This window comes from Eriocheir sinensis, chromosome 10 (assembly GCF_024679095.1).
Source record: "Eriocheir sinensis breed Jianghai 21 chromosome 10, ASM2467909v1, whole genome shotgun sequence".
NCBI classification, from domain to species: domain Eukaryota; kingdom Metazoa; phylum Arthropoda; class Malacostraca; order Decapoda; family Varunidae; genus Eriocheir; species Eriocheir sinensis.
The window spans coordinates 21,349,429-21,375,721 of NC_066518.1; the positions used below are offsets into that span (position 1 = coordinate 21,349,429).

At 42.1% G+C, this 26,293-nt stretch overlaps 2 pseudogenes; one reads left to right on the top strand and one right to left on the bottom strand.

The window, feature by feature from the left end:
• The first annotated feature begins 2,095 nt into the window (after positions 1 to 2,095).
• On the top strand, positions 2,096 to 15,163 carry LOC126996365 (uncharacterized; annotated as a pseudogene).
• The window catches only part of LOC126996366 (BRCA1-associated protein-like), a 65,764-nt pseudogene continuing 54,136 nt past the window's right edge, over positions 14,666 to 26,293 (bottom strand).

Here is a 26,293-nt window from a genome sequence, read left to right on the forward strand (position 1 = left end):
TAGTAGTAGTATTCGGAATGGTGATGGTTGTAGATTCTTTTTCTCGCTCCTTGCAGAGTGGTCGGTTCTTCCTTATAAAGTTTCGAGTCGTTGACTAAGCATCGATTCAGGTTTTCATGTCCTTAAAGCATGGCACAAGCTCAACAATTGGTCAACAAATATTATCGGCAACTAATTCCATCACAGACTCCTGATTCTGTGCGCTACAAAATGTTTGCGCAGAGCGTTCAAACACTCCTACCCCTTCTTGAAGAAACAAAGAGGGAGTATTGGCGTAACCCTGCAGGCCAGCGGGTCATCGAAGTAAATAAGAGGAGCCTCGAGTCGGGGCCTGCGATCCCGTGTCCTTGAACAAGCGGGTATAAAATGGAGCCACGTGGGGTAACGAGCACCAGAAACAGACTGTGTGGCAGGACGATCCCATGGACAGCAGAGCAATATAGTGTGATTTGCAGGCGAGGGCTGACCCAGGGTCTGGCCATTACTGCACGCTTTTGCTTTTAGTTTTAACATGACGTGAACTTTTTTAGTGTTTACTGGGAATGTGCGCTTTCGTGTGTCTGGTTGAGACGTCGTTCAATTCGTATTATTCTGTGTATTCCCCTAGATTCGTCTAACACTGTGTTATTTGTTCGCGTCGCTTTATTTTAATTAGGAAAATTTCCATTTAACAGCAGAGTTGAGAAAGATAATTAAATCGTAACTCCCATGAACAACAGTTCCTCGATCACTGTTCAGTTGCCGCACACAAATCTTTCTCTTTTAACTGTAAGTTATTGGGCGCGATTGTCTACACCAGAGTTCCCATTTTTTGCCTGCCGTGCCCCTGGTTTTATATTGAAGATTTATATCGTGCGTAGTCTGAGGACTCATGGTGGTATTAAAATGTGTACCCTTCCGCTGTCCGGCATTCAGTAACCCACATTCGAAGTAGTGGCGACCCAGACGCAGGCGCTCACTAAACATAATGAGAGTGTTCGAGAAATGTGACCGACACAGCATCAGAAGAGCACTGGTCGTCATCGGTGCGGGGACAGGAAACCAGTTGGTCTGGAGTCTCATTATGCATGGCATATGTAATTCAGAGAGGCTCTAGTTTCGACAGTCAGCTACAACAACTGCCCAGGTCCCAGTCTATCAAGTGTGCTGTCTGGACGAAAAAGAAGGAACACTGAACAGCGACCTCAAGGCGAAATGCAACGTAAAGATTTGAAATGTCTTTGGTGTCTGATTGGAGCAACGTATACTTTTTTTTCAGGTAAACGACAACGGACATTGCTGTTTTATTACGTAGTAAATTGAAATGCCAGAATTTTCCTTTTACTACACTCCCACACGACCACTGCGTAACGATACACGAGAAATTAATCCAGAGCAAGGAAAAGCGTTTGCTGGCGCTGGGGATCGAACCTGCGACCAGCTCTAACGGGAGAGCCACCCTTTACTCAGTCGGCTAAAGAGAGGATACCCCACTGACTAAGTGGGGTTGCGGGAGGCCCGCCCATCAGGCAAGTCAGCACTACAGTAATACACTTCAACTATCATGTTAAATACACCTGATGGGCAAGAGGGTGGGGTGTATTGAGTGGCACGGAAGGAATAGATACATACAGTTATGTGAAAATAATCAATGAAAGTGATTATATAGATTTCCAACGTGGTATTTATTGCTGAGAAAAAAAAACAAAAAAAAACAAGTCAGTGAAACGAGACGGTACGGAAAGAGAAGCACGTCCTGAACAGACGCCACTACGAGCCTGGAGACTGTAAAAGGACGACTGATGATGACGACGCAGTGTCTGGGTACTGTTCGCTACACGTTCATCGTCCGCATAACATTACTACTACCAAAAGTGAAAACACATGAGAAGATGCGAGAACACCAACGGGGCGACGCTTAACCTTTACGGACAAATGACTATAAAACCAATACGTATGCAAATCCATGAGCAACTTTTTTACCACTCTCATCTATATCATGTTTCCTCCCGTAGCTGGTGGTAAATGCCGAGATCCCTTGTAGCATTGGTGGTGTGGTGCTGATGGTGGAGGTGGTGTTAGTCCCGCCGCTGCCAACCCTCTCCGCCCCTGTCGCATGAGGCTAACCCAGCTGCCGCCCCCGAGCTCCTTGCTGCGGCGGGCTTCGTCGCCGGGGTGAGTAACTGAAGGATTAAAGAGCAGCGTTAACTATTTCATGTGGTAATGGATAGAATCTCTGACTTGCACTATTAGGTTTATAGATTATGAAAGAAAATTCCGAAAATACTGAAATTCAAGTGTTAAGGGATGCAAATGAGACAAATAGCGAGTTCAGTCTTTGATACCACTGATATGTTTGTAAATTATATGAAAAAGAAAAAAAAATCTCCCAATGTACTTATGGAAATTCAAATGAAATAATGGAAATGAGACAATAGTTAGTTCAGTCTTTGACCTGCAGTGATAAGTTCGTAAATTATGACAGAAAATGACCCCTGAAATACTAAAATTAGAATGGTAAGAAATGCAAATGGGGCAAATAGTGAGTGTGATAGTCTAATATAGTGTCACACTTATTTCCAGGCCTCTCATCTTCATTCTGTTCAAATACGATCACATCATCAATCAATCATTAATCTATTTTTCCCCATTAAATACATATATTTAACCATTCGAGCTTTCACTCTATTAACAGAGGAGCTTTAATACCCTGTCGACTTCCTAATGTCACTTTTCCTTGTCAATACCATCTTTTTCCACATAATTTGTGTCAGGGCTTCGTCGTCGGGCGTCGCTTTGGTGGCGGCTATGTGGCGGCGGCTACGGCGGCGGCTTCTGGCGGAGGCGGCGTTGCGGCGGCTGTGGCGGCGGCTGGTGTGGCGGCTGCGGCAGGAGGAGGAGGCCTGGAGGGCGATGGGCAAGGAGAAGCTCGAGGATCTCTACGGACAGGTTACCCCAGGTGCGAGACCTGTCTTCTCACATGCTTCCGACTCTCGAGACAAATATTTCCAAAGGTCACAAAGGAGATTAGGAGATTAATCGGGTTCTCATGATTTTTTTTATCACATCCATGGTGCAGAAGCCTTGTTAAACTATCACTAGGCTCACAAAACTGTGGAAACACCCACAACCTCATGAAAGCCTTATCCAATGTGGGCGTGTTGGTGCTCATGGAGGAACTCTTAAAGAAAAGGGGATGGAGAGGGGACACGATTAGGCTAAATTATTACTTTTGGATTGGTTTTTCGGTTTCCATAGCTTTAAAACTCATTCCAGCCTTTTATATCCCCTATTTATTATTACACTGTTCACTTGGTATTGTAATTGCCTCCATACACGGATAAATGATGAAAGACGAAGAATTAATATAGAAATGAAGTACAAAGCCAGTATAAGGGGTTAACTCTCTCTCTCCTTCAAGTTGGAACGAGGAATAAGAAGTTCGATTACGAAATGCGCGGCGTTAAACGCAAAGCGTTCAATGCGTCAAGGACTTGGGGAGTCAAAATCGCGTCAAACCTCAAAATTTATTCTCACAGCAATGCATCGATGCAGCAAATAAAGCGAACAGAATGTTGGGCTTCATTAAAAGAAACTTTATTCAAGAATAAAGATGTAATACTCCCGCTCTACAATAGTTTAGTCAGACCCCATTTGGAATATGCGGTACAGTTTTGGTCTCCCATCATGCAAAGCGGATATTGCTAAATTAGAAAGGTGTTCAGCGTCGGGCAACGAAAATGATCCCTTCCTTGCGCAACAAATCCTACGAAGAAAGGCTTTCTACCCCTTAACATGTTCTCTCTCTTGAAACGTCGCCTCGAGGAAGAAACTGATCGAATGTTTTAAAATACTTAATGGTTTCACGAATGTAGACAGATCAACATTGTTTATGATCGATGACACTTTGCGCACGAGGAACAATGGCGTAAAACTCCAAAAAAGATGTAGACAAGCAAATTCAGACTGCACTCAAATTTTCTTCACCAACGTTGAAGTGCGAGAATGGAATAAGTTTCCACCATCAGTGGTCCAGTGTAACACGATTGACTCCTTCAAAAATTAGCTCGACCGTCACTTCCTTCAACTTAATATCAACTCAGAGAAATGCAACGTTTTGGAGCCTTCTGATTAATGTAAAATCACTTGGGGTTAGGACAGACCACCAAAGTCTGAATTCATGGGGTCTGTGTGGTCTGATTTTCTGTAATTCTGTACTTAATTTCTCTCTCCTCTCTCTCTCTCCTCTCTCTCTCTCTCTACTCTCTCTCTCTCTCTCTCTCTCTCTCTCTCTCTCTCTCGCTCTCTCTCTCTCGCTCTCTCTCTCCCTCTCCAGATCCGCCAAGGACAAGGACCAGTGTGGGCTGCGGCTGGTGTGTGAACTGGCGCAGAAGGACCAGCTCGACCTGACTGACTAGCGAGGTCACCATCCTGCTGCCCTTCTGGTAATGCAACATTGACCTTCACACTGTCATTGATTACTCCGTTTTTCATCCTTTACTTTATGCTTTCTTCGCTACATGTCACTCTTCCTTCACTCCGTAATTCTTCACGCTCTTTCCTTAACAAGCATTTTTTTTTTTTTTCGTTCGTTCATGTCACCTCTTCAACCCCTTCTACTCCTCCCGTTCTTCCTTACTTTTCAATACTTCTCCATTTTTCGTTCCTCTTGTATGGTGTCAAACCTCTTATCTAATTCATTCACTATTTTCTTCACTCTTTCCTTATTCCTAAAGTCTTCATTACTATTTGAGCCATGGCGCCTCTTCAATCTCCACCACAAAACTTACATACAAGAATTTATTAGTTTAGTGTCACCAGTATCCAAACGGTGACCACATAAACTAATACTACCGCCATCCTTCATGGTACAGCCCAACAACCACTCAATATGTTATCAGGGGTCGCGAGTGACAGGACGAGCAGAGCTTCTACGGGCGGTACGACAAGGCGGTGTGGCACGGGCAGCGCGGGACCCCTTGCAAGGAGCTCTTCCCGCTGTGCCCCTACTCCGCCGCCTTCATCATGACGGACTTCTCTCCAGCATCCACCGGCATTGTCTTCTAAGGGCTGACACGATCACTTTTATCCTTTTTTTTCTTCTCTGGTTTACGAGTTTCGTCTGCCAGGGCTTACACGTATCGCAACAGGTAATTTCATGGATTTGAGTTCGATGTCTTGATTTCAACCCAATAGTGTTGATTACCGATCTTTTTTTTTTATTTATATAATACTATTGCGAACCCCATCCGTTTTCCGTTTACTTAATATTACGAGAAGCTGTGAAATGTAGGCTACGGGTAGGGCATTTAATGAACTTTTTTTTTGTGTGTGTGTGTATAATTCACCTCTTGATCTGCTGCGGGTCTCTCTCGAGACAGCCAGCCGGTCCCCTACGGAAGAGCACAGAGCTCATAGTACTGGATCTTTGGGTAGGATTGAGACCACTCACACAACACACCGCGATAACGAGGTCACAACTCGCCTGACGCCGCGTACCTACTCACTGCTAGGTGAACAGGGGCTACACGTGAAAAGAAGATAGACCCAACTTATCTTCACCTTGACTGGGGGAATCGAGCCCTGGTCCTTCTGAATGAAGGCAAACGCTCTATCCACTGAGCTACCGGGCCGTGTATCAATTTACCATATACGGAAACACGTATCGTAGAAGAGTAACCCCATTTATCCAGTTCTAGTTTCTTTCAAAACACACACACACACACACACACACACACACACACACTTAATTACATTACGTCATCTCAACAAGACATCTCGGTTTTTACAGCCTGTACATAATCTCGCTGACTCAACCATAAACACTGAACCTGAATTCACCACCCATCCCTATCACATAATAAAGGTAAGGTGTACAGTTGAAAGCAAAATTATCTCGTGTGCTTCGGCTAGCTAGAGAACTGCGACAGAACATCATAATAAAATAGTCAGTAAGGGGACGCGATAGGAAGGCAGATGACCTGAGTCCCTAACAACATAACCACCTCATTCTCATTTTTCGTCGCTCTACTAATGGGTTTCACTGGCCGTGTTACACTGTTTTCGGAAATAATAATTCCTAAACAAATTATTCAGGATCATTATGGTATTTCAACTTTTTTTTTCCAAGCCTTACACCCCTACATAATTTGCATATTTATATATTGCTTAATGTGTTTTATGAAGAGTTTACTCCTGTATATTAAGCCGAAGCCAGGCATGGTCACTAAGGTCGTATACACATTCGAACGAATGTGGGTACTCGTCTACTTCGCCTTCACACCCTACCAACCCCCAGACTATTCCCTCCCTACCCTTATACCTCACCCACCCCTCCCGTCTCCCCTAAATTGCTTATCACCGTCCACACACGTGTACGTGATAGGGAGGTATGAGTATTACTATACCATCACGTACATTGGTACGGAATACATTCGGAGTAAATATTAGAAGTATGGTTGGCAGCGGTCAGACATTCCCAAAACTATGAAAAAGGGTACTGGAGGTCTGATAACATCCATGAGCCGGTGGGACCTGTAATCATCAACGTCGCCAGCGATGATGAAAGGAGGAGGATGATGATGTGTTCCTGGACAGTGACTGCGATTAAATCGTGTACTATCATGTTTGCCTATTTTATTCGTACAATGGCTACTCGTATATCGATCATAATACTTTCATTTCATAAAAATAATACAATGTATAACATACAGTAACTTCATAATATCCCACAGCATATTTTGTATATTTATTGCCTCAAATGTACTTGATAAAGCTACAACGCCATTATTACCATTAGGCATCAATAAACAAAGATGCAGTGATGCAGAGAAGAACAATTCGTGCAATTTATATGGAACCCTGTGGTTATGAACGACACAAGTCAACAAAATAATATAATGTCAACTTGACCATGTTGTTGTGATAAATACACTATGTTCTAAAGAAGAACAAGTTATTACAAGAAAGTCAAGGCCACAGGTAATAACAAATAGAGCGTGTTCATTCGGCTGGCCATGGGACCTACGATGCAACACATTTGCCTCCTACTACATTTGCGTAAACATGATGTTATACAGTAATGAACAACGTGATATACGTTTTGCCCATGAAAGCTTGCAGTACTCACGTTACATGTTAAGTAATATTGAAAGCTGCACACACTGTATTACTTAGATGCATACCTATATGACATATGTAGCTATAAGTACAGTACCTACATAAAGTAAACGGTATAACATAATGGAAGAGGCAGGAAATTGAGTAATGAGGGGAGGGGAGGGTAAGGAGGAGACGGGGAGGGATACGAAAGGAGGATGGAGGGGGGAAATATGGGAGGGTGGTGGGGGTGTTTGGGGGGTGGGGACGCGTCCTCTGAAAGTGTAGACGTGACCTCCTGGCTGGCTTAATATACAAGAGTAAATGGCTTCGTAAACGCATATAGCAATATGATATGTGGGCCATAAATTATGTAGGGGTGTAAAAGGCTTGGTGTTGACATACCATACTGATCCGACAATTTGTTTAGCTACCTACTGCTCAACTCTCCCCCCCTTCCTCGACCGCCACCTTGTCCTCAACCCCTAGCGCCTCCTTAATCCCCACGATCTCGGCCTCAACTCCCCTGCCCCTTTATCACCCTTCTCACAATTAACGCTTGCACTCAATCTCCACAACCTCCTCCTTCTCGACCTCTACAACTTCCTCTCCTGACCTCTATTATTTCCTCATGACCACCACAGCCTCTCCTCGGCCTCCAGCAGCCTCCTCCTGGACCTTCAGAGCCCCTCATCAATCAGCACCTCATCCTTAATCCAAAGAACCTCATCCACCTTCATAACCTTACAAATGACCCCCACAACGACACCCCCTCCACCCCCACCGCGAATTTAACGAGTCACAAAGTCTTGTACTCCCCTAATAAAATGGAGGCAAGATGTGCCCAAAAAATCCGCTGTGTTGTCAAATACTCATCTCGAAGAACAAATCAAACAAGTGAGCTCACCTCAGCAGGTCGTGATGAGGGCTAATTCAATGGCGGCCAGACGAGCAGCCAGGACCAGGGAAAGGTGCAGCCAGCGCCCAGGCCTGAGTGAGAACCGAGGTGACAGCGGCAGCCCCTGCAGGACGTCATGCCTGAGTGGCACTGGTTTCGTCTTGAGTAGCAGCGGCACACATTACGAAATACACACATGACAGCCACACAAACTTCCGTGACAACGCCAAGACTGCCGCTCCTGCTCAGGTTGCCAGACTGCCGCGGCATGAACGCGGCCGCCAGCTCAGGACACTGTTCGAAGCTTCAACATTCTTAGCGAAAACTCGCAGATATACATTATGTAATAATTAGATATATATATATATATATATATATATATATAGGGAGAGCATATATAGAGAGAGAGAGAGAGAGAGAGAGAGAGAGAGAGAGAGAGAGAGAGAGAGAGAGAGAGAGAGAGAGAGAGATGTGTGTGTGTGTGTGTGTGTGTGTGTGTGTAGAAAATTAATGAAACGAGCAGTCTTCGGTACATTTTGGGAATTAAAAAAAATTATATCGGGAAAACACATCGCCTTGGTAGATGAGGAGAGGTTTCTCAAAATCATGCTGACATTCACTCTCTCTCTCACGGGCAGTTGTTTATGTTCTTGCCAGTGGCGTACATACCGGAGGGGTTGTGGACGGGGGGGGAGGGGGGGCAAGACCACGGAAAAAGTTGGGCCTCCCTTTAGAAATTCTGAGGGAAAGAAAATCCGAATTGAATGCTACTGTATGAATTTTGTAGGTATACCTCTCCGTGGATGACGGGCCCCTCAGATGCAGATTGCAGACCCCAAGCTGTGCGCCACGGCTTCTTCGGTTCTTCCAAGGATGCTCTAGATAACTTATAGACTCCTTGGGCTCTTCCTCTTCTGGGCACACTAAATTAATATCTTGACTATTTAACACTATTTTCTGTCTTGGTTGCATGAAAATGTCAGATACGAACAGGCTACCTATCATCACTTTGCCTGCTTAGTGTATCAGTGCCTTCAGAAACACCTTATCAGTTATCACGTCATGGATGATGATTCACGCCGGCTGGGCCTCCAGATATCTTTATCAGTAAGCTCAACTGTTGTCAAGTCAGTGTCGACGTAAGCAGCCATGGGGATTCTGCACCAGACCCGGCTGTCAGAGGTAAGTGTATTCTCGATCCAGACTTATTAAGACTACACCAAAATCAATGAAACAACACAAAAGTTTTCATTACAGGCTTCTTTAGCGTCACAGTGAGCGGGGAAGGAAGTTGCGCTTATACTGGTTTCAGTATGTTTTTACAGTTCTACAACTAACCTACTACAATTACTACTACAACAACAATTATTACTCACACTTTTTATGTGCTGCCTAAAGCGCCGGTGTGCTGGCAGACTGTCGTGGGGACACCAGGCCGTCACGTACGTTAGTGGTTGCCGTGATATAGGTATGACTTTGCTTGGCCCATGTGAAATACCAGAATTTTCTTTACTACACTCCCACACGGTCAATACGTGTAACGAAACACACGAGAAATTAATCCAGACAAGGAAAGGTTTGCCGACGCCGGGGATCGAACCCGCGACCAGCGTAACGGAGAACCACTCCTATACCAGTTATTAAAGAGGTACCCCACTGGCTATGGGTTATGAAACTCGCCCATCAGGCAAGTCGGCACTGCACGTCTCCCATTTCTATTTAGATTAATTTCTGTGTTGAGTTCCCATTTTCTATGAACTTCGGGAGCATGGCCATCACTCTACCTGTTACCCTCTCGGTGATACAACAGAACCACAGGAGAGGATCCCACCACCTTGCCACCAGTGAAATACCCAGAATTTTCTCTTTTCTCCTGGGGTTGGGATGGCATGCTCCTCCCTTCTCCTTTGTTGTTTTACTTGCAACAATAAACTATCAATCAATCACTCCCACACGGCCACTGTGTGTAACGAAACACACGAGAAATTAATCCAGACAAGGAAAGGTATGCATGCGAGGGATCGAACCCGCGACCAGCGTAACGGGAGAGCCACTCCTTTACCAGTCGGCAAAGAGTTACCCCTGGCTAAGTGGGTTATGAGGGCTCAGCCCATCAGGCATCGGCACTACACATGCTGCCCCAGTGCTCGCTTAAGGAATTCACTTGCTTAGGTTGATTGAAGATCAGGCAGCATGGGGAATCTTCCGCCACTCTACGATGGTTGAAAATCAGCGTATTTCGGCGGGACTCGAACCAGTCCACAGACTCACCATCACGCCCGGCCACCGCCTCCTAAGAGTAAATATTAACAAAGAATAAGAATACTAATAATATTGTAGGACTTTGCCCTAAACAATTACCTATTAAAAATCAAAAAAAAATTCCTTATCTCAAAATTGTTTTCGATTTATAATCTTGCTATTTTCAGTAACTCGTTCACTCTCCTTCAGATCATTTACATGTAGTCACCACTGCCAATATTTTCCCTCATTTCCTACTTCCTCTTCCAATCTTTCCTCTGGATCATGTGTAGTGACCCCACACCCTTCAGGCCTTCACCTACTGAAATGGATAGATTTGTCTGCGGCACTATACTTCATAACATCTCTATAAAAAAGTGTCGGTATTTATACAAAATCTTTGTTATTATCCTAAAAACGAAACAATCTTAACACTGTATGACCTTATTGATTATCCAATTATTTAATCAAATTCATTTAAAGGTAGTAAATAGCTGACATATGAGAGAAGCGAGAGGTGTTGATCGAGATAGTGTGGTAACTTGGCAAGGTGAGGGCTTAGCTGACCTTGCAGCCGCCACTATCCCACCCGCCAGTTTCTAGTGGAAATACTATATAAGTAACGGGTCTTTTCAGCTCCATCATACACTGTTAGAATATGGTTACTTATGTATGTTATAAAAGCAACTGATTTTAGTTTAAGTTCAAAAGTGGTGAAGGGAAGAAGGATTACTGACTAACTGAATGCTCCTACATCTTCCCCACAACTCAAGTCTCTCGTAAAATGGACCTGAGTAGCATATATTCTTACCCCTGCCAGAAAGCATCAATAATGAGCTTCAGGAGCACTACCAGCGCATGGTGGATGCCTATCGACCTGACCTGAAGAATGATAAGCCACCAGGGAAACCCATCTTCCATACCTTGAACCCTTGTCACCTCAAAGAACAACGGGAAAGAGACAGAAGGTGAGGGTGAGGGTGGCCCGGGAGACACTGAAGGGTGAGGGGTCAAGGTGTGGATGGAAAACTTCTTTAGCCATATTTAAGGAGCAGGTGAAAGATAATGCTCTGCCAGTGGTAGAACCCTAAGCACAAAATTATTGAACATGTGAATTTCTAGGTAGGTATACTTGACTGATATTTAAAAGGTGCAATGAGCAAGGATTTTTCAACATTCTTTTATAATGCATTTCAAAATTACTTACCTTAATGCCATTTTTTAAGGCATCATAATTGTACACTCAGAGAGGTCAGTGTGGCAGATCTCCTGAATTTTTCACACACAAAAAAGCACCAGGAGGATGCAACCAAGTTACCTCGACACTTGCTGGTGCTGGGGCGTCCTGAGAGTGGGAAGACGGCCCTCTTTGCCCTCATCCTGCACTACTGGCTTCATGGCAAGCACAGGGTGAGCTGAAATGCATTTCAATCTTCCATTCTATACATTCTCAAAGAAAAAAAATAATTTGCTGCTTACTGTTATTTTTTTCCAAAATATGTTTATTCTATATCCAATTGTTACTTTATTAGACAAATTAACAATCCATGAATTGCTACTTCAAATTGCCATTTCCACCTGTATTCTTTATTGCAGATACACAATCTTGTTAATTTTGACTTTGCTGGCTGTCCAATGTCTAGGGATTAGAGTCTCTCTCCTCTGATTGTGAGACAACTACTGGATCTAGAGAAGCACATGCTGGATCACCTTCCTAAATCAGTTGAAGCATGGTGAGGAGGTAGTGCAGGCTATGAGGAAGGCTAAGGTCCTCCTCATGATTGACTCACTGGACTTCCTGGATAAAACCACTATAGACAAGGAGACTTCCCTGTCTCCTTGGTCAGACAGTCGTGCTTCTGCCTGTCGATACAAATTCATGAAGGATAATAATGATCATGCATTTTCTGTGAGCAGCGAAGACAACCTGGTGTTGAAACTCTGGGGTGGATTGGCTTCTAATCTTTTCAACTTCCTGAAAACTCTCATGAAGACATTTCTGAGCTGGGTGGTGTATTTCAGAAAATTTGTTAACAGATTACTGCGAGAGATTATGCAAATGTGAAAGACAGCAGAAAACCCATTTCATGGATATTGCCATTCAAAACTAAAGTACCTTTCAATGGATATGAGGAAGCCATTCAATATATACTGGGCAATGAAAGTTTTCTGTGGTAATGCTGATTTTGATGTAAAAACACAATCTGAGCTCTACAGTAAATGGCTTGAAATATGGTCCAAGTCTTACAGGGCTAGTCTTCATAGATCAGATGCAGATGCTGGAGATCTCACTATCAAAGGAATGTCTGTCCTGACTAAGTTGGCACATAATGCCTTCACCACAGAAATGAATACATCTCCCATAAGGACATCCAAGAGCATGGTGATTTGATGGGTTTCTTAAGTCATTTCCTGCTTCCTCATTACAACCCTCATGGCAAAATTCAGCATTTCACATTTAGAATAGCTGCTCATAAGTTTTTTTTAGCAGCCAAGAAGATATTTACTGAAATAGAATATGGCACAAGAGATATGGAAGATATGGTACGTTGTGAAGAATTAAAAAAAAATCAACAAATGCTTCCAATTATCTTGGGAGTGGCCAAAGAATTGGTTCCTGTGACAAATTAAAGGAGCATTGCTTTGAAATTGCACGTATGATTTGGGATGATCATCGTGACACACCAGTACAATGACCCCATCATTAACTATGTGGTTACTATGCGTTAAGTGAGACAAAACAATTCTCTGAAAATGACAGTCAATCTGATCCATTTGTAGAGAAGTTAGTAAAAACTCTGCCACAAGATAACTGGTGCATTGTGGATGGAAATGTGCACCCAGAGGCTCTCAAGGCCCTATGTGAATGTAAGTATAACAAAGACAATTGTGAACCTCAGAAGACTCAGAGGCTAAATATTATTCTTGCTGGCTCCCCCAAGGATGCACCAGGACTCAGAGATGTCCTGACAGCAGTGCAACATTGTGATATACTAATAAATATCACTGGTGATCGCAGCTTCCTCAGAGGAGACGGAGAGTTGCCACTTGATGATGCTGTGTTGGGATTGCGGAAACGGCAAAGCATCACTTGCCAGCATCACCGCTACCTTAAAGAGATAAAGCAGCTTGATGCCCATCCTGCTACACGACGCACCTATAAAGTCAGTTTGCGCATCTGTACCAACAATGAATACACACAACTGCGTGACTTGTGCAAAAACAGCCGCAAGCTCAGTCGGGTGATGCTTCGAATCTCATACAAAGCTGAAATTGATCCAAAGAAGTTGAAAGAGCTCCCAGTAAATATTTCCAACTTAACATTATTCCATGAGGGTTTTGGGATGAAGATGCAAAGCGATTAAAATCTCGTGCCATCCAGGGTAAAATCAAAAGGCAGATCATGAATTTGTGTTTCTGGGATATTTATGAGAATGAGAAGAGACTGAGTCCTGAAAGTATCAAGAAGATAATCAAAGATGACCTCCCAGGTACCAAAATTGAAGTGCCTCTGGAACAGCCTGTGAGTTCCTTTGATAAAGATCAACTACAAGCAGAACTGAACATGTTGCAGGAAGATAAATATATGATCAAGTTTTTGGGTTCACCCGAACATCCTAGATTTGATATGAAAAAAGAAAAAAAAGGACACTGAAACACACTCAGTTTGACATAAAAAAGCAACATTGCAATGATAACTTCCAGTCATTGCTGGATAAGCCAGGAAAGTATTAACCCAAAACTAATCAAATATTGCTCAATTTCAAGTGTTTAGCATGGATATATTTCTTGTAAACTTCTACTATTTTTCTCTCATGTAGTTCTCCACCTTATCATTTCATCTTACTTATTTCTTCTTTCTAATACCAGTCTCCCACCCAACCTGCATCCTTGTATCTGTTTCCATACACTAGTACTGATTAATTCATCACTCTGCATTCATCTCACATCAACACCACCTCAACATACCTTAAGACTACATGCTCTTGTAACTCTCAGCATTCTAACCTGTGAGCTTACCAGGTTTTCTTAACCCAGTAGCAGCGACGGGCCAAATTTGTGGCTTTACCGTGTAGCAGCGACGGGATAAATTTGTGTCATGACATAAACCCCCCAAAATAGATGATACATAATCTGCTCTCAAATGCTTTGATATATATTATGAAATGATTTGTGTGAGGGGTAATTTTTTCTCATTTTTCCCGCTTTGAGGGACCATAAAGAAACATGATCCCCGCTGCTACCAGGTTAAGGACCTACTTTCCATTTCATAGATCCTTGTTAGTTCCCTTTCACTATACAACCAAGTATCTGAGGCACGAGTTAAGGTTAGTACATAATATTCTTCACTTCTTTTTCCTTTAAGATTACTTGAATTGTTAACTGCATGATGATAGCCAACAATTATTATGTTTAAGAATGGGTGCAATTTACTATCTTACTTCTGCATTAGAAGACTCTCTAGGGTAACTTTATTTTAAAACTTTTTTTTTTTTTTTTAAGTCCATGATGTGTTTCCCATATACAAATCATGCTATGATCCATAATGGTCCTTTACAAGAACTCCACTTACTGTACTATTGTGACATGAACCAAAAGGATGTGGTATCTTTCAGTTTTGCCCCTGATGGATACATGCATCTGTATCTTCTTTGTATGACATACTTGTGCTACTTTGCATATTACTGAAAACTTGTCATTATGGTCAGCAGGAGAAATTTAACAATACTAGTGACAGTAACAACTCAAAATAAATATATTCCTCTTTAGGAAAATACACAAGTTAGTGCACTGGAATACCACCACTTGTGAATTACTCTAACATCCCAGGCACTTGCCCTGAACATTATGTTGCTTATGAAGGGCTCTGGAGATTTTGATTATGTTGTTAGGAACAGGAATACAAGACAATCTGTAGTCTTTGAAATGAACAAGTTTTTCAAATCAGTAATTGCTTTTAATATTCCTTTACAATGGTACACTGATATACATGTTATGGCTGTTATGATGACTTCCTGTACTCTTTTGGTTACTCATCACAACTATAAAAAACAGGACACACTACAAGGTCTGACACATTAATTGTTTTGAAACACTATATTATGGTCTGACAAGCATGACTCAATTGTTTATGGCCTGAGATCAGTTGAACGAGAAAACAGTCTGATGAATTTATCTTCCTTGATATAAACGAAATAGAGCTGGAAAAAGAAAACATTACTATTTACATATATACACAGGAAAACGTTTTGTGATTACCTTCAGTGCTTGGAGGCAATGAATCTCAACATCCGGCCAGCAATCTTGACACTGACTAGCTCTTTGTTGCCAAGGGAGGAAGAGGGCTCTATGCTATGGACGTTTGTTACTTGAACACTACAGAAATTGGGTATAAAACTCTCTCTCTCTCTCTCTCTCTCTCTTTTGTACTGGGACTATTTACAGAAAGCCAATATCTCTTAACACTGCACCTATAAGTCTTATTCCTATACCTTGAATATCCAACATGAAATAAATAAAGAGTTTGGAGTTTACATACTTTATGTGACTTACAATATCTACTCCTTGTGGTAAACTATACAGGAAATTATGCTGAGAAAACTGAAGTGGTGTGAGGGAGACAGGAGCTCTAGAGAAGAGAAGCTGAGAATAAAGATGGTGAGGTAAGGCAAACTAAGAGCAACCTTGGAAATGCATTTAAAATAAATACAGTTGCAAATTTCTTGCAAATATTTATGAGAAATCTAAAACCTGCAAAGATAAACTTGTGGAAATTAAGAAATGAATACTGTAGTTCTAAGAAAGATTAAAAGAGAAAAAAAGAAGGGAGAATCTAAAGCTGGTAAAACTGACTGGCCAGCGGCTGAAGGAAGTGAGAAAAGTTAAAGAAAGGGTGTTTCAGGATCACAAATGAAGCAATGAAAAGTGGAAATCTTGCAATTACTTTAAAAAATAATAGCTAATTAAATGCAATCATAAAAACAATGCATGCAAGCATGGGCACACTGGTAATAACTACAGATATTCATAAATAAGAAGCCTTTGTAAGAGGTTCAGTAACAATGGAACTTCTCATATACTACACACACACACACACACACACACACACACACACACTAGTGAGACATTAGCCAGGCAGGACATACCCCAGAGAACCAACCCTGTGTTGTCAGCAGCATCTTCAATTAGATAAGTGCATTTTGCAGTATTTAGTCAAGCTCTGCCCCTTTTGCAAAATTATTTATTAAGACAAAAACTACCAGTGATGTGTTTCATGTAAGATAAACATTAGAAAAGAATTCAGTTGAGTGGCATGCATCAAGAGAGGCTGCTTACTGTTACTCTGTTTTAAAGAAGAAAATATGAGAGTTTGAAAAGACATGATTCAATGAGCTTGACTCAGTCTTATAAAGATACAATTAGGAAATATTATTCAGGTAATATCACACACACGCACGCACGCACGCACGCACACACACACACACACACAGATCATAAGAACAAATAATAATAATAATAATAATAATAATAATAATAATAATAATAATAATAGTAATGACCATGAGGAGATGAAGGTGCAAATGGAGAGTTAGTCTGATCCACTGCTGATACATCTACTTCCGGTGTTTCCGCCTTGCTCCCTGGGGCTTGGAGGCCTCGGGGGCAATGTACAGCTTGCCGCCCTGCAGCTCTGGGTTGCTGTTGACTGTTGAAAGTGCCTCCATGTGGGCCATCACGTCTGTCACCTGCGACTCCAGCTCCAGGATCCTCTGTGACGGGGACAGGTGACGTCAGGAGAGGAGAGGGCAGGAGTAGAGAGGTAGGAGATGTGTGGGGATTAGAGGAGAGGTGTTGGGGGACATGGGATGATAGGAGGGAAGGGGGATGAGGAGGAGAGAGGAGAGGAGAGGAGCGAGATGGGAGGATGCAATGGGGAAGAGGAGGGGAGGAAAGGGGACAGGAGGGGAGAGGAAAGAGGAGAGGAGAGGAAAGGAGAGAAGGGGTAAGTATAGGAAGGTAGAAGTTTACACACATGGGTTGGAAAAGGAAAGGCCAGAAAAGGGAGAGAGTAAAAGGAGGATGAGGAAGGCAGAGGGAAAGAAAGTAAAATGACAGGATGCCAGGAAGTGGCCAGAGACAGAAAGGAAAAATGAAAGTATTAACAAAATGAAGAAAAGGAAATATAAAGGAAAAAAAGAAATTGAAGAAAGAAGGAAAATAAAAATGGAAAGAATTTACAAATTAAATTCAGATAAAATAATGAGTTTCCTCCACACAATCTCATGCTGATGCCCACTCCACCCTCCCACCTGTACAACACTGTGACTTTTTAATTACAAATAACACATGACAAAATCAGCTGCCTCACAATCTCAAGATAATCAGTAAAGTTTGTCGATCCGGTCACAGTTAGTTCATCATGCCTAAGTTGTAATTTTTGGGCCCAGCCAGAGATAATCTGGCACCTCTTGATGCTCCAGTTTATCCCTCAGGTGACAAATGGGTCAAAAGGTAGACACTAGTTTATGTGTTTCATGGAGCCCCACCAACACACACGCCACACTGAGGCTCAACATTCGGAGGTGTGGCTGACTGGCTGACTGAGGACTAACCAACCCTCCCTAAACCTAACCTACTACTTATGGCAAGCTAGTGGTAATCCAAGAAACATCTAAACTAGTGTCCACTGGGTGAACCCATGGGAAGAAGGGATTCCCACCTGCCCCACCGATACAGCATCTGGGACTGGGCTGATATATACACTTCATTTCAGTACTGTGAATACCGGAACTTAAAGATGTAACTGGGAGTACCAGTGCCAGTAATGATGGAAGGCCAAAGGCATCTTTTGCTTTCTCCTATTCCAAAGGAAAAAGCTGTTTCTTCTATGACTTTGTCATGGCATAGCAAGCCTTGCAGTATCAACTACTGCCAAGAATCCCAGAGCAGGGTGGACAGGAAGGGAGGGAGGGACAGTGGGAGGGATGAATGAGAGGGAGGAAGGAAGAGTGAATGGAATGTGGATGCATGGTGGTAAAGAGGTAGGGTGTATATTGAGCATAAAAAAAAAATAGTTTAATCATGTGGATGGCAGCCCTGTTGATGTTCAAGGCAACATCAATGGTGATGTAGGTAACATTATAGAATGATAAGAGAAGCATATGATATATGAGAGGCTGCTTACTTGATCTTTCTGCTCCAAAGTGGTCTGCAGATTCACCACCTTGGACACCCACTCCTGCTTGCCCTGACGCATTGAGATGTTCAGCTGCTGCTCCGTCTCCAGGTCTTTGCTAAGCTGTAACCAGAGTGCTCCTTAGTGATACACTTCATAAATATTACTGTAACTTGCTAAATAGGGACAATATTCTGACTTAGCAACTTTCATTTATAAAATAATAATGTAGTTCACAAAAAGTTAAATTTATTAGAGGTTAATGACTGCTTCAGGACATTAGTCAAGGATGTGAGCATCAATACCACACATCAGTCTGCTGCTTCACTTACCTTGGTAATTTTCTGAGACATCTGTTGCAGCTTCTTGTCCTGCGTCTGTTTGTCTCGCGTCACGTTGGACAGCTCATGTTTTACCTTTTGGAGCTCCTCTCCAAACCTCTTAGCCTCCTCTCGGGATTCTTTGGCCTTAAAAGCAGTAGAGAAGATTCCTTAAGAACAAAGAAGTTTCTGTTCTCCCTTATAACTAACTAGCCAAAGTCTGACAAAGCTGAGAAACAAGCTGCTGCAGTGACAGTGGGTTACCCAACATTGCAACCCTTTTTTTTGTGCCAAGTGACTCAATTATATGTAAAACTGCAGTTAAGAGAGGTAAAAAAAAGTAATAATAATTATAATTTAAATTGAATAATAATACATATGCAAGAGCTAACCAGGCAATTCCTTACATTCAAGCAGGATACTTCAATGAGGCTTGATGTACACTATGTAATTAAACTATGAACATTTATATTCCATTTCAAGCCTCGCACATCATCAATCTTCTGATTATTTCTCATAGAATAATGGGCAGATCATGCTTCTCTGGCCACAGCTCTTGTAATTCTTTCACATGAGAGTAATTTCTAAGTCAAAAGATGTCTCAACTGACATATTTCCCTTGTAAACAAATAAAAAAGGAACTAATGAAATTGGGAGGAGGAGAATATAGGTAGAGTAAACTTGGGGCCTAAGATAAGCTCCCCTTCTCCCCACAGAGAAGTAGAGAGTGCAAATCAATGGTAAAAAATCTGAATGGGGCAGTGTTATGAGTGGAGTCCCACAGGGGTTGGTGCTGGGTCCACTGCTTTTTATCATTTACATCAATGATTTGGACACAGGAATTAGCAGTGATGTCAGTAAGTTCGCAGATGATACCAAGATCGGAAGAGTAATCCAATCAGACCAGGACACTAGTGTTCTCCAGGATGAACTTAACCCTTTCACGCACCACGATGCGATTCACGTCAAAACTGAATCATCTACATGAGCTTTTGACTCGAATTGTGTCAAAAACTTTTAAAAATTTGCCAAAAATAAAGTATCTTTCAGAATCACGTCATTTTATTTTGCATCAAAGATCCAAGCTAGACCTATAAAATAAACTAATTGTCAACTCTCTTGTGCCATTGGAATTGAAATGATAATTGCCCGTGGTTTAGTTGCCTCTCAGCAGGCAGCCTGTGAGCGCCACTGTCATCCCTTTAAATTGTTTTTTTCTCAGTCGGTAAACTTTTTTTTTTTTTAAACAAAAGAGCCGGCTCAAGGGCAACAAAAAATTATATATATATATATATATATATATATATATATATATATATATATATATATATATATATATATATATATATATATATATATATATATATATATATATAAAAGCCCGCTACTTGCCGCTCCCACAACAGAAAATAGATAAGAGTAGCTAAAAGAGAGGTCAATTTCGGATGGAGAGGTGTCTTGATACACACTTCTTGAAAAAGGACAAGTCATAGGGAAGAGGAAATACAGACGAAGGAAAGCAGTTCCAGAGTTACCAGTGTAAGGGATGAAAGAGTGAAAATGCAGGTTAACTCTTGCATAAGGGGTTTGGACAGTATAGGGAGGGGCTAGAGTGGACAGTTGAGTGCAGTGGGGCCATGGGAGGGGGGGAGGAATGCAGTTAGATAGAAAGAGAGGCAACATGGCAGTGGAATTTAAGAGGTAGAAGACTATCAGTAAGAGGAGAGCTGAAGAGACGAAGTGCCTTGGACTCCACTCTGTCCAGGAGAGCTGTGTGAGTGGAACCTCCCCACACGTGAGATGCATACTCCATACGAGGGCGGACAAGACCCCTATAAATGGAAAGCATCCGTGCGGGGGAGAAAAACTGGCGGAAACGATACAGGACACCCAACCTCGAGGAAGCTGATTTAGCGAGAGAGGAGAAGTGAAGTTTCCAGTTGAGATTTTGAGCTAAGGATAGACCAAGGATATTTAGTGTTGAAGAAGGTAACAACTGAGTGTTATTGAAGAATAGGGGATAGGTGTTTGGAAGATTGTGTTGAGTTGATAGGTGGAGAAATTGGGTTTTTGAGGCATTGAAGGACACAAAGTTCCTTTTACCCCAATCAGAAATAATAGCAAGGTCTGAAGTTAAGTGTTCTGCAGCCTCCAGTCTGGAGTCTTGTAATTCCTGTTGAGAAGGTCTTCTGTTGAAAGAAATTGAATAATGCAGAGTAGTCATCAGTGTATGAGTGGATAGGACAGTTTGTTATGGAAAGAAGATCATTGATGAATAACAAGAAGAGAGTGGGTGATAGGACAGAGCCCTGTGGAACACCACTGTTGATAGGTTAACTTTAGGGGAAGAACAGTGACCGTCTACCACAGCGGAGATAGAACGGCCAAAAAGGAAACTGAAGATAAAGGAACAGAGAGAAGGATAGAATCCGAAAGAGGGCAGTTTAGAAAGCAAAGACTTGTGCCAGACTCTATCGAAAGCTTTTGATATGTCTAGCGCAACTGAGAAAGTTTCACCGAAATGGCTAAGAGAGGATGACCAAGAATCGGTTAAGAGAACAAGAAGATCGCCAGTAGAGTGCCCCTTGCGGAGTCCATACTGGCGATCAGATAGAAGGTCAGAAGTGGAAAAGTGCTTTTGAATCTTCCGGTTAACCCCTCAGCGACACAAAAGTTTTTCTTGGGTGATCTCCCATGATGCAAAAGTCATCAAAAAATACACTTCAAAAATGAGAAAAAGCCATAAAATATGTTTTATAGAAAATTTTCTAGCGCACACTGCTGTGAAATCCATTTCTTTTTAGGTTGTCGCATTTGGCTGGAATTCCATGATTCCTGAAAAATTCCAACTTTTTACTGGTGTGACGTACATAAAATATTGAAGAAAAGTTGCTCATTTTATCACAATGGAGTCTGAGAAATATAGTTTATAATCTTTGACCTTGAAATTTACTGGCTATAGAGAGCCAAAGTTGTGGTAAAACTCAATAAATAATTTTGGTAAATTTTTGTATTATTTTTTATTCTGGAATGAATCTTATTGAATAAAAGTTGTAGAAAATAATCTGTATAACTCAACTGTGAAATCAGTTTATGATTTGGACTGACCGTTTGGCTGGAATTTCAGGATTCCTGAAACATTCCAACTTTTTACTGGTGTAACGTACATGAAAATTTATCGAAGAAACGTTGCTCATTTTATCGCGATGGAGTCTGAGAAATATAGTTTATAATCTTTGACCGGTAAATTTGCTGCCTACAGAGAGCCAAAGTTGCAGTGAAACTCTAAAAAAATATTTTTTTTAGTTTTTCATTCTGGAAATAATCTCCTTGAATAAAAGTTGTAGAAAATCATCCGTATAACTCAACTGTGAAATCAGGTTATGATTTGGTCTGACTGTTTGGCTGGAATTCCATGATTCCAAAAAATTCCAAGTTTTTACTGGAAAATTTATGGAAGAAAAGTTGCCCATTTTATCATGATGGAGTCTGAAAAATACAGTTTATAATCTTTTACCGGGAAAATTACTGCCTACAAAGAGCCAAACTTGCAGTAAAACTCGAAGAAAGAATTTTTGTAGTTTTTCATTCAAGAATGAATTTCACTGAATAAAAGTTGTAGAACATTATCTGTATAATTCAACTGTGAAATCAGATTATCATTTGGACTGACCGTTTGGCTGGAATTCCATGATTCTTAAAAAAATCCAACTTCTGCTTCCCACTCCTCTGAACACTCCTGTGAACAAGATATTGGTTCATCTAGAACATCAGGTAAATCAGTGGAGGTGTCAAGACTACACTCAGCACGCACACGATGAGCAGAAACTAAAAGAATACCGCCGAAACAGGACGGCTGAGGGAACATAATCGCTTTGCAGATGCCATGATGCGTAGGCAGGAACTGTAGACTATTTTTAGCATGGAGTCGTCTAAGGGGCAAAAAAGGTGCCAGTTAGTCACTTAGGATCGACACATACATTGTTACGCGCACCGTTCAATTTCCAGAAAGCTTCTCGTTTTCCGGCGCTGGCGCCATGCTAGTCGTCTACATTAGAAAAAATTATATGACGCCACCGTCATAGTCGTCGCTATGGGGTTAATGACTGATTCAAAAGCTTTAGATAGACAGGAAAGTAAAGCTATAGGGCGGTAGTTTGAAGGATTGGAGCGGTCACCCTTCTTAGGCACAGGCTGTATTTCTTGATATTTTTTTTTTTCATAAGGTAGAATAATCTCTTCCAAACCAACGATATAAAATAATGCCAGGAAAAAAGAATACTCGTGGGTGAAATCGCTAACATGATAAAAATTTTCGCTGCACGGTCAGGCCATTCCGCGAGCTCCCCAAGGGAGCTCATTTTCTGCAATGAGCACCGTGTCATCAGCAAACAGTATCGAATTCAGTACCCACCTCCTTCCCTCATCGAACATTCTTACTCCAACTTCTCCAACTTTGCCCTTCATATCTCTAATAACACCATCCATATAAATATTGAATAACCATGGTGACATGACACACCCCTGCCTTAAGCCCACTTTTATCTCAAAATGTTCACTTGTTTCTCCAGTAATTTTGACACATGAAGATGCATCCTCATAAAGACTTTATTGCACTAAGCAGTTTTCCTCCCACACCATAAATCTTTAAAACATCCCACAATGCAATCCAATCGACTCTGTCATAAGCTTTTTCCAAATCCATGAAGGCAGCGTATAGTTTCTTTCCTTTTGCTATTATTTTTTCTATTACCATCCTGAAAGAAAATATCTGATCCACACATCCCCTTTCCTTCCTGAAGCCTCCTTGTTCTTCACTAGATTTTCTGTTCTGTAAGTCTTTGCACCCTCTCTATTATGACTTTTCCATATACGTTTCTGGGTATACTCAGGAGACTTATACCTCTATAGCTCCCACATTCCCCTCTCCTGCCCTCCCCCTTGTAAACTGGGACAATGATGGCTTTCGTCCAGTCTGTTGGCACCCCCCACCTCCCTCCCATGCTATTTCACATATCTTGACCATACATTTCACGACTTCATCTCCTCCACACTTCAACATTTCTGTTGTGATTCCATCAATTCCTGCTGCCTTTCCATTTTTTAATCTTTTTATTGCCTGATTTACTTCTTCATATATTACATCATCATAGGTCCCATATCATGGCAAATGTCAGTAGACCAAGGTACTATTTGTAGAAGATAATGTCAAGAAGTATATACAGTAATCCCTCGCCATATCGCGGTTCACTTACTGCGGTCTCGCTGTATCGCGGATTCTTGAAATTGTATCGTATCGCGAATTTTTCGCTATATCGTGGGATTTTGCGGTAAAATAATAATTTTCAAGCCAAAAAAAATGAAAACGACATAAATCAACGTAATTAGGAACATACCTAAATAAGCACCTATGTCACCTGCCTATTTTTCATTTTTCCATCGCAGCCTATTGCGCCATTAGTATTTTCCCTGGTTCACTCCTCCCCGACTTCCTTTCTTTCTTTTCCCTCTCTGTCCCCGTATTTTTCTCCTTCCTTCTCATTTCATTCTTTTCCTTTCCCCTCCCTCCCAGTTTTTTTCTTATAATCTCTTTTCCTCCCACTCACACCCTTTCTCTCCCCCTCTTTCCTCATCTTTACCTGACCCTCCCTACCTCTCTCTTTTAATCTCTTTCCCTTCCACTCACACCCTTTCTCTCCCCCTCTTTCCTCACCTTTACCTGACCCTCCCTACCTCTCTCTTTTAATCTCTTTCCCTTCCACTCACACCCTTTCTCTCCCCCTCTTTCCTCATCTTTACCTGACCCTCCCTACCTCTCTCTTTTAATCTCTTTTACTACGACTCACACACTTTCTCTCCCCCTCTTTCCTCAACTTTACCGGACCCTCCCTACCTCTCTCTTTTAATCTCTTTTCCTCCCACTCACACCCTTTCTCTCCCCCTCTTTCCTCACCTTTACCTGACCCTCCCTAACTCTCTCTTTTAATCTCTTTCTCCACTACACCTTTTTCTCCCTCTCCTTTAACCTGACCCTCCTACTCTTTTAATTCCTTCTTCCTTTCCTTACTCTTTCCCCCTCTTTTAATCTCTTTCCCTTCCACTCACACCCTTTCTCTCCCCCTCTTTCCTCATCTTTACCTGACCCTCCCTACCTCTCTCTTTTAATCTCTTTCCCTTCCACTCACACCCTTTCTCTCCCCCTCTTTCCTCACCTTTACCTGACCCTCCCTAACTCTCTTTTAATCTCTTTCCCTCCCACGCACATCCTTCCTCTCCCTCTCTTTCCTCACCTTTACCTGAAACTCCCTACCTCTCTCTTCTTCTCCCATCCCATTTCCTCCACCCATTTCCCTTGTTTCCTCCTTTCTCACACCCTCTTTTCTTTAGTCTTATCTTTCACTCTATCACTCTTCCTCCCTTTAGATATATGAACACGCACACACACACACACACTCGCTCGCTCGCTCGCTCGCTCGCACACACGCACACACACGCACGCACGCACACACACACACACACACACACACACACACACACACACACACACACACACACAAGGGAAATGGGAAGGGTGTGTGGAAGGAGAGGCAGACCTGACCTGACTCTCCCTTCTGCCACTCCCTCTCCACACCCTACTCATTTCCCCTTCTGTGTGTGTGTGTGTGTGTGTGTGTGTGTGTGTACAACTAGGTAAAACACACACACACACACACACACACACACACACACACACAGAAGGTGAAATGGAAAGAGTGTGGGGAGGGAGGGGTGGAAGTGGGAGTTAGGTCATGTCCTGACTGAAGTCCTGACCTGACTCTCCATCAGGACCTGACATGACTCTCCCCACTGTCCCTCCCTCCCCACACCCTTCTCCTTGTTTTCATCCTCTTTATCTCTCCCTGTTTCCTCCACTACTTTTCCTTGTTCTCCCTTCTTACATCTTCTATCTGTATTTTTTCATGACTCACTCTGTCCCTCTCCTCCCTTTCCCCTTACGTATTTACCTAATTGTGATATAAAAGAAGTGAGCAACGCTCATATTGTCCTTTCTCTGAGTATTCTTCCGCCCCGCCAAACTAATTCCTGCGCGAAGTTCGTATTTACGAAGCAAATGTCGAAAGTCGAAACAAAAATTAAAGAATCATTTATTGGGACCGCTTCGTAACAACGAAATGTCGTAGGAAGTGTTTATAAGAGTGTGGGAAAGGTCAATAGGAGTGTGCGAAAGATTTGTAAGAGTGTGGGGAGGGTTTATAAAGCCTTAAAATATATATAAATAATAAAAAAATATAAGGTTGCTACTTCGTGGATTTTCGCCTATCGCGGGGGGTTCTGGAACCTAACCCCCACGATAGACGAGGGATTACTGTATTCATCTACATTTCATATCATGGCAAATGTCAGAAGCCTAAGGTGCTATACTTGAATTGGATGGGAAAATATATATTATTAATTATGTGCTGGCTTTGTAGCCATTGCAGAGCAACTTCCATTGATATATTGTGCCAACTTAATTCTTTTCTGTCATGTCCTGGCACTGGGAGCATCACCAGTATGACGGCCACACAATAAGGCCTGCAA